We start from the raw sequence: 11,755 nt of genomic DNA on the forward strand, positions 1-11,755 counted from the left end.
ACACAATAATATATGCCAAATAGGGTAGTGTGCCAAGTGTCGTGCCAAACAAACCAAGTTTGAGCTACTTTATGCGCAAAAGTGACAAAAAATCTCAAAAACCCATAAATTCGAAACTTAGCACGTAATTTCTAGCATATGACTATGATTTTAAATTATAACCACTTCAACTCAATAATATATACCAAATAGTGTTGTGTGTCAAGTTTCGTGCAAAACAAACCAAGTTTGAGCTAATTTATGCGCGAAAGTGCCAAAAAAGCTTAAAAACCCATAAAATTACAACTTTGCACGTGATTTCGAGCATATGACTATGATTATCAATTCTAACTACTTCAACATAATAATATAAACCAAATAGTGTTGCGTGCCAAGTTTCGTGTAAAACAAACCATGTTTGAGTTATTTTACGAGCGAAAGTGCCAAAAAATCTTTAAAACCCCATAAAATCGCAATTTAGCACATAATTTCTATCACATGACTATGAAGTTCAATTCTCGCCACTTTAACACAATAATCTATACCAAATAGTGTTGTGTGCCATGTTTCGTGCAAAACAAACCAAGTTAAAGCTACTTTATGCGCGAAAGTGCCAAAAACACTTAAAAACCCCTTAAAATAGAAACTTAACACGTAATTTCTAGCATAAGAGTATGATTTTCAATTCTAACCACTTCAACACAATAATATATGTCAAATAGAGTTTTGTGCCAAGTGTCGTGCAAAACAAACCAAGTTTGAGCTACTTTATGCGCGAAAGTGACAAAAAATCTCAAAAACCCATAAATTCGAACGTAGCACGTAATTTCTAGCATATGACTATGATTTAAATTATAACCACTTCAACTCAATAATATATACCAAACAGTGTTGGTGTGTCAAGTTTCGTGCAAAACAAACCAAGTTTGAGCTAACTTATGCGCGAAAGTGCCAAAAAAAGCTTAAAAACCCATAAAATTAAAACTTTGCACGTAATTTCTAGCATATGACTATGATTATCAATTCTAACCACTTCAAAATAATAATATAAACAAAATAGTGTTGCGTGCCAAGTTTCGTGTAAAACAAACCATATTTGAGTTATTTTACGAGCGAAAATGCCAAAAAATCTTTAAAACCCATAAAATCGCAATTTTTGCACATAATTTCTAGCACATTACTATGAAGTTCAATTCTCGCCACTTTAACACAATAATCTATACCAAATAGTGTTGTGTGCCAGTTTCGTGCAAAACACAACCCAAGTTTGAGCTACTTTATGCGCGAAAGTGCGAAAAAACGCTTAAAAACCACTTAAAATAGCAACTTAGCACGTAATTTCTAGCATATGAGTATGATTTTCAATTCTAACCACTTCAACACAATAATAAATGCCAAATAGAGTTGTGTGCCAAGTGTCGTGCAAAACAAACCAAATTTGAGCTACTTTATGCGCGAAAGTGACAAAAAATCTCAAAAACCCATAAATTCGAAACGTAGCACGTAATTTCTAGCATATGACTATGATTTTAAATTATAACCACTTCAACTCAATAATATATACCAAATAGTGTTGTGTGTCAAGTTTCGTGCAAAACAAACCAACTTTGAGCTAATTTATGCGCGAAAGTGCCAAAAAAGCTTAAAAACCCATAAAATTACAACTTTGCACGTAATTTCTAGCATATGACTATGATTATCAATTCTAACCACTTTAACATAATAATACAAACCAAATAGTGTTGCGTGCCAAGTTTCGTGTAAAACAAACCATGTTTGAGTTATTTTACGAGCGAAAGTGCCAAAAAATCTTTAAAAACCATAAAATTGCAATTTAGCACATAATTTCTAGCACATGACTATGAAGTTCAATTCTCGCTACTTTAACACAATAATCTATACCAAATAGTGTTGTGTGCCAAGTTTCGTGCAAAACAAACCAAGTTAAAGCTACTTTATGCGCGAAAGTGCCAAAAAACGCTTAAAAACCCCTTAAAATAGCAACTTAACACGTAATTTCTAGCATACGAGTATGATTTTCAATTCTAACCACTTCAACACAATAATATATGTCAAATAGAGTTGTGTGCCAAGTGTCGTGCAAAACAAACCAAGTTTGAGCTACTTTATGCGCGAAAGTGACAAAAAATCTCAAAAACCCATAAATTCGAAACTTAGCACGTAATTTCTAGCATATGACAATGATTTTAAATTATAACCACTTCAACTCAATAATATATACCAAATAGTGTTGTGCGTCAAGTTTCGTGCAAAACAAACCAAGTTTGAGCTAATTTATGCGCGAAAGTGCCAAAAAAGCTTAAAAACCCCTAAAATTACAACTTTGCACGTAATTTCTAGCATATGACTATGATTATCAATTCTAACCACTTCAACATAATAATATAAACCAAATAGTGTTGCGTGCCAAGTTTCGTGTAAAACAAACCATGTTTGAGTTATTTTACGAGCGAAAGTGCCAAAAAATCTTTAAAACCCATAAAATTGCAATTTAGCACATAATTTCTAGCACATGATTATGAAGTTCAATTCTCGCCACTTTAACACAATAATCTATACCAAATAGTGTTGTGTGCCAAGTTTCGTGCATAACACAACCAAGTTTGAGCTACTTTATGCGCGAAAGTGCGAAAAAAACGCTTAAAAACCCCTTAAAATAGCAACTTTGCAAGTAATTTCTAGCATAAGAGTATGATTTTCAATTCTAACCACTTCAACACAATAATATATGTCAAATAGAGTTTTGTGCCAAGTGTCGTGCAAAACAAACCAAGTTTCAGCTACTTTATGCGCGGAAAGTGACAAAAAATCTCAAAAACCCATAAATTCGAAACGTAGCACGTAATTTCTAGCATATGACTATGATTTTAAATTATAACCACTTCAACTCAATAATATATACCAAATAGTGTTGTGGTGTCAAGTTTCGTGCAAAACAAACCAAGTTTGAGCTAATTTATGCGCGAAAGTGCCAAAAAAGCTTAAAAACCCATAAAATTACAACTTTGCACGTGATTTCGAGCATATGACTATGATTATCAATTCTAACTACTTCAACATAATAATATAAACCAAATAGTGTTGCGTGCCAAGTTTCGTGTAAAACAAACCATGTTTGAGTTATTTTACGAGCGAAAGTGCCAAAAAATCTTTAAAACCCATAAAATCGCAATTTAGCACATAATTTCTATCACATGACTATGAAGTTCAATTCTCGCCACTTTAACACAATAATCTATACCAAATAGTCTTGTGTGCCATGTTTCGTGCAAAACAAACCAAGTTAAAGCTACTTTATGCGCGAAAGTGCCAAAAACACTTAAAAACCCCTTAAAATAGAAACTTAACACGTAATTTCTAGCATAAGAGTATGATTTTCAATTCTAACCACTTCAACACAATAATATATGTCAAATAGAGTTTTGTGCCAAGTGTCGTGCAAAACAAACCAAGTTTGAGCTACTTTATGCGCGAAAGTGACAAAAAATCTCAAAAACCCATAAATTCGAAACGTAGCACGTAATTTCTAGCATATGACTATGATTTTAAATTATAACCACTTCAACTCAATAATATATACCAAACAGTGTTGTGTGTCAAGTTTCGTGCAAAACAAACCAAGTTTGAGCTAACTTATGCCGAAAGTGCCAAAAAAAGCTTAAAAACCCATAAAATTAAAACTTTGCACGTAATTTCTAGCATATGACTATGATTATCAATTCTAACCACTTCAAAATAATAATATAAACAAAATAGTGTTGCGTGCCAAGTTTCGTGTAAAACAAACCATATTGAGTTATTTTACGAGGCGAAAATGCCAAAAAAATCTTTAAAACCCATAAAATCGCAATTTTGCACATAATTTTCTAGCACATTACTATGAATTTCAATTCTCGCCACTTAACACAATAATCTATACCAAATAGTGTTGTGTGCCAAGTTTCGTGCAAAACACAACCAAGTTTGAGCTACTTTATGCGCGAAAGTGCGAAAAACGCTTAAAAACCACTTAAAATAGCAACTTAGCACGTAATTTCTAGCATATGAGTATGATTTTCAATTCTAACCACTTCAACACAATAATAAATGCCAAATAGAGTTGTGTGCCAAGTGTCGTGCAAAACAAACCAAATTTGAGCTACTTTATGCGCGAAAGTGACAAAAAATCTCAAAAACCCATAAATTCGAAACGTAGCACGTAATTTCTAGCATATGACTATGATTTTAAATTATAACCACTTCAACTCAATAATATATACCAAATAGTGTGTGTGTGTCAAGTTTCGTGCAAAACAAACCAACTTTGAGCTAATTTATGCGCGAAAGTGCCAAAAAAGCTTAAAAACCCATAAAATTACAACTTTGCACGTAATTTCTAGCATATGACTATGATTATCAATTCTAACCACTTTAACATAATAATACAAACCAAATAGTGTTGCGTGCCAAGTTTCGTGTAAAACAAACCATGTTTGAGTTATTTTACGAGCGAAAGTGCCAAAAAATCTTTAAAAACCATAAAATTGCAATTTAGCACATAATTTCTAGCACATGACTATGAAGTTCAATTCTCGCCACTTTAACACAATAATCTATACCAAATAGTGTTGTGTGCCAAGTTTCGTGCAAAACAAACCAAGTTAAAGCTACTTTATGCGCGAAAGTGCCAAAACGCTTAAAAACCCTTAAAATAGCAACTTAACACGTAATTTCTAGCATACGAGTATGATTTTCAATTCTAACCACTTCAACACAATAATATATGTCAAATAGAGTTGTGTGCCAAGTGTCGTGCAAAACAAACCAAGTTTGAGCTACTTATGCGCGAAAGTGACAAAAAATCTCAAAAACCCATAAATTCGAAACTTAGCACGTAATTTCTAGCATATGACAATGATTTTAAATTATAACCACTTCAACTCAATAATATATACCAAATAGTGTTGTGCGTCAAGTTTCGTGCAAAACAAACCAAGTTTGAGCTAATTTATGCGCGAAAGTGCCAAAAAAGCTTAAAAACCCATAAAATTACAACTTTGCACGTAATTTCTAGCAGATGACTATGATTATCAATTCTAACCACTTCAACATAATAATATAAACCAAATAGTGTTGCGTGCCAAGTTTCGTGTAAAACAAACCATGTTTGAGTTATTTTACGAGCGAAAGTGCCAAAAAATCTTTAAAACCCATAAAATTGCAATTTAGCACATAATTTCTAGCACATGATTATGAAGTTTCAATTCTCGCCACTTAACACAATAATCTATACCAAATAGTGTTGTGTGCCAAGTTTCGTGCATAACACAACCAAGTTGAGCTACTTTATGCGCGAAAGTGCGAAAAACGCTTAAAACCCTTAAAATAGCAACTTTGCAAGTAATTTCTAGCATAAGAGTATGATTTTCAATTCTAACCACTTCAACACAATAATATATGTCAAATAGAGTTTTGTGCCAAGTGTCGTGCAAAACAAACCAAGTTTCAGCTACTTTATGCGCGAAAGTGACAAAAAATCTCAAAAACCCATAATTCGAAACGTAGCACGTAATTTCTAGCATATGACTATGATTTTAAATTATAACCACTTCAACTCAATAATATATACCAAATAGTGTTGTGTGTCAAGTTTCGTGCAAAACAAACCAAGTTTGAGCTAATTTATGCGCGAAAGTGCCAAAAAAGCTTAAAAACCCATAAAATTACAACTTTGCACGTGATTTCGAGCATATGACTATGATTATCCAATTCTAACTACTTCAACATAATAATATAAACCAAATAGTGTTGCGTGCCAAGTTTCGTGTAAAACAAACCATGTTTGAGTTATTTTACGAGCGAAAGTGCCAAAAAATCTTTAAAACCATAAAATCGCAATTTAGCACATAATTTCTATCACATGACTATGAAGTTCAATTCTCGCCACTTTAACACAATAATCTATACCAAATAGTGTTGTGTGCCATGTTTCGTGCAAAACAAACCAAGTTAAAGCTACTTTATGCGCGAAAGTGCCAAAAACACTTAAAAACCCCTTAAAATAGAAACTTAACACGTAATTTCTAGCATAAGAGTATGATTTTCAATTCTAACCACTTCAACACAATAATATATGTCAAATAGAGTTTTGTGCCAAGTGTCGTGCAAAACAAACCAAGTTTGAGCTACTTTATGCGCGAAAGTGACAAAAAATCTCAAAAACCCATAAATTCGAAACGTAGCACGTAATTTCTAGCATATGACTATGATTTTAAATTATAACCACTTCAACTCAATAATATATACCAAACAGTGTTGTGTGTCAAGTTTCGTGCAAAACAAACCAAGTTTGAGCTAACTTATGCGCGAAAGTGCCAAAAAAGCTTAAAAACCCATAAAATTAAACTTTGCACGTAATTTCTAGCATATGACTATGATTATCAATTCTAACCACTTCAAAATAATAATATAAACAAAATAGTGTTGCGTGCCAAGTTTCGTGTAAAACAAACCATATTTGAGTTATTTTACGAGCGAAAATGCCAAAAAATCTTTAAAACCCATAAAATCGCAATTTTGCACATAATTTCTAGCACATTACTATGAAGTTCAATTCTCGCCACTTTAACACAATAATCTATACCAAATAGTGTTGTGTGCCAAGTTTCATGCAAAACACAACCAAGTTTGAGCTACTTTATGCGCGAAAGTGCGAAAAACGCTTAAAAACCACTTAAAATAGCAACTTAGCACGTAATTTCTAGCATATGAGTATGATTTTCAATTCTAACCACTTCAACACAATAATAAATGCCAAATAGAGTTGTGTGTGCCAAGTGTCGTGCAAAACAAACCAAATTTGAGCTACTTTATGCGCGAAAGTGACAAAAAATCTCAAAAACCCATAAATTCGAAACGTAGCACGTAATTTCTAGCATATGACTATGATTTTAAATTATAACCCACTTCAACTCAATAATATATACCAAATAGTGTTGTGTGTCAAGTTTCGTGCAAAACAAACCAACTTTGAGTTAATTTATGCGCGAAAGTGCCAAAAAAGCTTAAAAACCCATAAAATTACAACTTTGCACGTAATTTCTAGCATATGACTATGATTATCAATTCTAACCACTTTAACATAATAATACAAACCAAATAGTGTTGCGTGCCAAGTTTCGTGTAAAACAAACCATGTTTGAGTTATTTTACGAGCGAAAGTGCCAAAAAATCTTTAAAAACCATAAAATTGCAATTTAGCACATAATTTCTAGCACATGACTATGAAGTTCAATTCTCGCCACTTTAACACAATAATCTATACCAAATAGTGTTGTGTGCCAAGTTTCGTGCAAAACAAACCAAGTTAAAGCTACTTTATGCGCGAAAGTGCCAAAAACGCTTAAAAACCCCTTAAAATAGCAACTTAACACGTAATTTCTAGCATACGAGTATGATTTTCAATTCTAACCACTTCAACACAATAATATATGTCAAATAGAGTTGTGTGCCAAGTGTCGTGCAAAACAAACCAAGTTTGAGCTACTTTATGCGCGAAAGTGACAAAAAATCTCAAAAACCCATAAATTCGAAACTTAGCACGTAATTTCTAGCATATGACAATGATTTTAAATTATAACCACTTCAACTCAATAATATATACCAAATTGTGTTGTGCGTCAAGTTTCGTGCAAAACAAACCAAGTTTGAGCTAATTTATGCGCGAAAGTGCCAAAAAAGCTTAAAAACCCATAAAATTACAACTTTGCACGTAATTTCTAGCATATGACTATGATTATCAATTCTAACCACTTCAACATAATAATATAAACCAAATAGTGTTGCGTGCCAAGTTTCGTGTAAAACAAACCATGTTTGAGTTATTTTACGAGCGAAAGTGCCAAAAAATCTTTAAAACCCATAAAATTGCAATTTAGCACATAATTTCTAGCACATGATTATGAAGTTCAATTCTCGCCACTTTAACACAATAATCTTATACCAAATAGTGTTGTGTGCCAAGTTTCGTGCATAACACAACCAAGTTTGAGCTACTTATGCGCGAAAGTGCGAAAAACGCTTAAAAACCCCTTAAAATAGCAACTTTGCAAGTAATTTCTAGCATAAGAGTATGATTTTCAATTTCTAACCACTTCAACACAATAATATATGTCAAATAGAGTTTTGTGCCAAGTGTCGTGCAAAACAAACCAAGTTTCAGCTACTTTATGCGCGAAAGTGACAAAAAATCTCAAAAACCCATAAATTCGAAACGTAGCACGTAATTTCTAGCATATGACTATGATTTTAAATTATAACCACTTCAACTCAATAATATATACCAAATAGTGTTGTGTGTCAAGTTTCGTGCAAAACAAACCAACTTTGAGCTAATTTATGCGCGAAAGTGCCAAAAAAGCTTAAAAACCCATAAAATTACAACTTTGCACGTAATTTCTAGCATATGACTATGATTATCAATTCTAACCACTTCAACATAATAATATAAACCAAATAGTGTTGCGTGCCAAGTTTCGTGTAAAACAAACCATGTTTGAGTTATTTTACGAGCGAAAGTGCCAAAAAATCTTTAAAACCCATAAAATTGCAATTTAGCACATAATTTCTAGCACATGACTATGAAGTTCAATTCTCGCCACTTTAACACAATAATCTATACCAAATAGTGTTGTGTGCCAAGTTTCGTGCATAACACAACCAAGTTTGAGCTACTTTATGCGCGAAAGTGCGAAAAAACGCTTAAAAACCCCTTAAAATAGCAACTTAGCACGTAATTTCTAGCATATGAGTATGATTTTCAATTCTAACCACTTCAACACAATAATAAATGCCAAATAGAGTTGTGTGCCAAGTGTCGTGCAAAACAAACCAAGTTTGAGCTACTTTATGCGCGAAAGTGACAAAAAATCTCAAAAACCCATAAATTCGAAACTTAGCACGTAATTTCTAGCATATGACTATGATTTTAAATTATAACCACTTCAACTCAATAATATATACCAAATAGTGTTGTGTGTCAAGTTTCGTGCAAAACAAACCAAGTTTGAGCTAATTTATGCGTGAAAGTGCCAAAAAAGCTTAAAAACCCATAAAATTACAACTTTGCACGTAATTTCTAGCATATGACTATGATTATCAATTCTAACCACTTCAACATAATAATATAAACCAAATAGTGTTGCGTGCCAAGTTTCGTGTAAAACAAACCATGTTTGAGTTATTTTACGAGCGAAAGTGCCAAAAAATCTTTAAAACCCATAAAATCGCAATTTAGCACATAATTTCTAGCACATGACTATTAAGTTCAATTCTCGCCACTTTAACACAATAATCTATACCAAATAGTGTTGTGTGCCAAGTTTCGTGCAAAACAAACCAAGTTAAAGCTACTTTATGCGCGAAAGTGCCAAAAACACTTAAAAACCCCTTAAAATAGAAACTTAACACGTAATTTCTAGCATAAGAGTATGATTTTCAATTCTAACCACTTCAACACAATAATATATGTCAAATAGAGTTTTGTGCCAAGTGTCGTGCAAAACAAACCAAGTTTCAGCTACTTTATGCGCGAAAGTGACAAAAAATCTCAAAAACCCATAAATTCGAAACGTAGCACGTAATTTCTAGCATATGACTATGATTTTAAATTATAACCACTTCAACTCAATAATATATACCAAATAGTGTTGTGTGTCAAGTTTCGTGCAAAACAAACCAAGTTTGAGCTAATTTATGCGCGAAAGTGCCAAAAAAGCTTAAAAACCCATAAAATTACAACTTTGCACGTAATTTCTAGCATATGACTATGATTATCAATTCTAACCACTTCAACATAATAATATAAACCAAATAGTGTTGCGTGCCAAGTTTCGTGTAAAACAAACCATGTTTGAGTTATTTTACGAGCGAAAGTGCCAAAAAATCTTTAAAACCCATAAAATTGCAATTTAGCACATAATTTCTAGCACATGACTATGAAGTTCAATTCTCGCCACTTTAACACAATAATCTATACCAAATAGTGTTGTGTGCCAAGTTTCGTGCATAACACAACCAAGTTTGAGCTACTTTATGCGCGAAAGTGCGAAAAACGCTTAAAAACCCCTTAAAATAGCAACTTAGCACGTAATTTCTAGCATATGAGTATGATTTTCAATTCTAACCACTTCAACACAATAATAAATGCCAAATAGAGTTGTGTGCCAAGTGTCGTGCAAAACAAACCAAGTTTGAGCTACTTTATGCGCGAAAGTGACAAAAAATCTCAAAAACCCATAAATTCGAAACGTAGCACGTAATTTCTAGCATATGACTATGATTTTAAATTATAACCACTTCAACTCAATAATATATACCAAATAGTGTTGTGTGTCAAGTTTCGTGCAAAACAAACCAACTTTGAGCTAATTTATGCGCGAAAGTGCCAAAAAAGCTTAAAAACCCATAAAATTACAACTTTGCACGTAATTTCTAGCATATGACTATGATTATCAATTCTAACCACTTTAACATAATAATATAAACCAAATAGTGTTGGGTGCCAAGTTTCGTGTAAAACAAACCATGTTTGAGTTATTTTACGAGCGAAAGTGCCAAAAAATCTTTAAAACCCATAAAATCGCAATTTAGCACATAATTTCTAGCACATGACTATGAAGTTCAATTCTCGCCACTTTAACACAATAATCTATACCAAATAGTGTTGTGTGCCAAGTTTCGTGCAAAACAAACCAAGTTAAAGCTACTTTATGCGCGAAAGTGCCAAAAACGCTTAAAAACCCCTTAAAATAGCAACTTAACACGTAATTTCTAGCATACGAGTATGATTTTCAATTCTAACCACTTCAACACAATAATATATGTCAAATAGAGTTGTGTGCCAAGTGTCGTGCAAAACAAACCAAGTTTGAGCTACTTTATGCGCGAAAGTGACAAAAAATCTCAAAAACCCATAAATTCGAAACTTAGCACGTAATTTCTAGCATATGACTATGATTTTAAATTATAACCACTTCAACTCAATAATATATACCAAATAGTGTTGTGTGTCAAGTTTCGTGCAAAACAAACCAAGTTTGAGCTAATTTATGCGCGAAAGTGCCAAAAAAGCTTAAAAACCCATAAAATTACAACTTTGCACGTAATTTCTAGCATATGACTATGATTATCAATTCTAACCACTTCAACATAATAATATAAACCAAATAGTGTTGCGTGCCAAGTTTCGTGTAAAACAAACCATGTTTGAGTTATTTTACGAGCGAAAGTGCCAAAAAATCTTTAAAACCCATAAAATTGCGATTTAGCACATAATTTCTAGCACATGACTATGAAGTTCATTTCTCGCCACTTTAACACAATAATCTATACCAAATAGTGTTGTGTGCCATGTTTCGTGCAAAACAAACCAAGTTAAAGCTACTTTATGCGCGAAAGTGCCAAAAACGCTTAAAAACCCCTTAAAATAGCAACTTAACACGTATTTTCTAGCATATGAGTATGATTTTCAATTCTAACCACTTCAACACAATAATATATGTCAAATAGAGTTGTGTGCCTAGTGTCGTGCAAAACAAACCAAGTTTGAGCTACTTTATGCGCGAAAGTGACAAAAAATCTCAAAAACCCATAAATTCGAAACTTAGCACGTAATTTCTAGCATATGACTATGATTTTAAATTATAACCACTTCAACTCAATAATATATACCAAATAGTGTTGTGTGTCAAGTTTCGTGCAAAACAAACCAAGTTTG

Source organism: Amaranthus tricolor, chromosome 2 (assembly GCF_026212465.1).
Source record: "Amaranthus tricolor cultivar Red isolate AtriRed21 chromosome 2, ASM2621246v1, whole genome shotgun sequence".
Classification (NCBI taxonomy): Eukaryota; Viridiplantae; Streptophyta; class Magnoliopsida; order Caryophyllales; family Amaranthaceae; genus Amaranthus; species Amaranthus tricolor.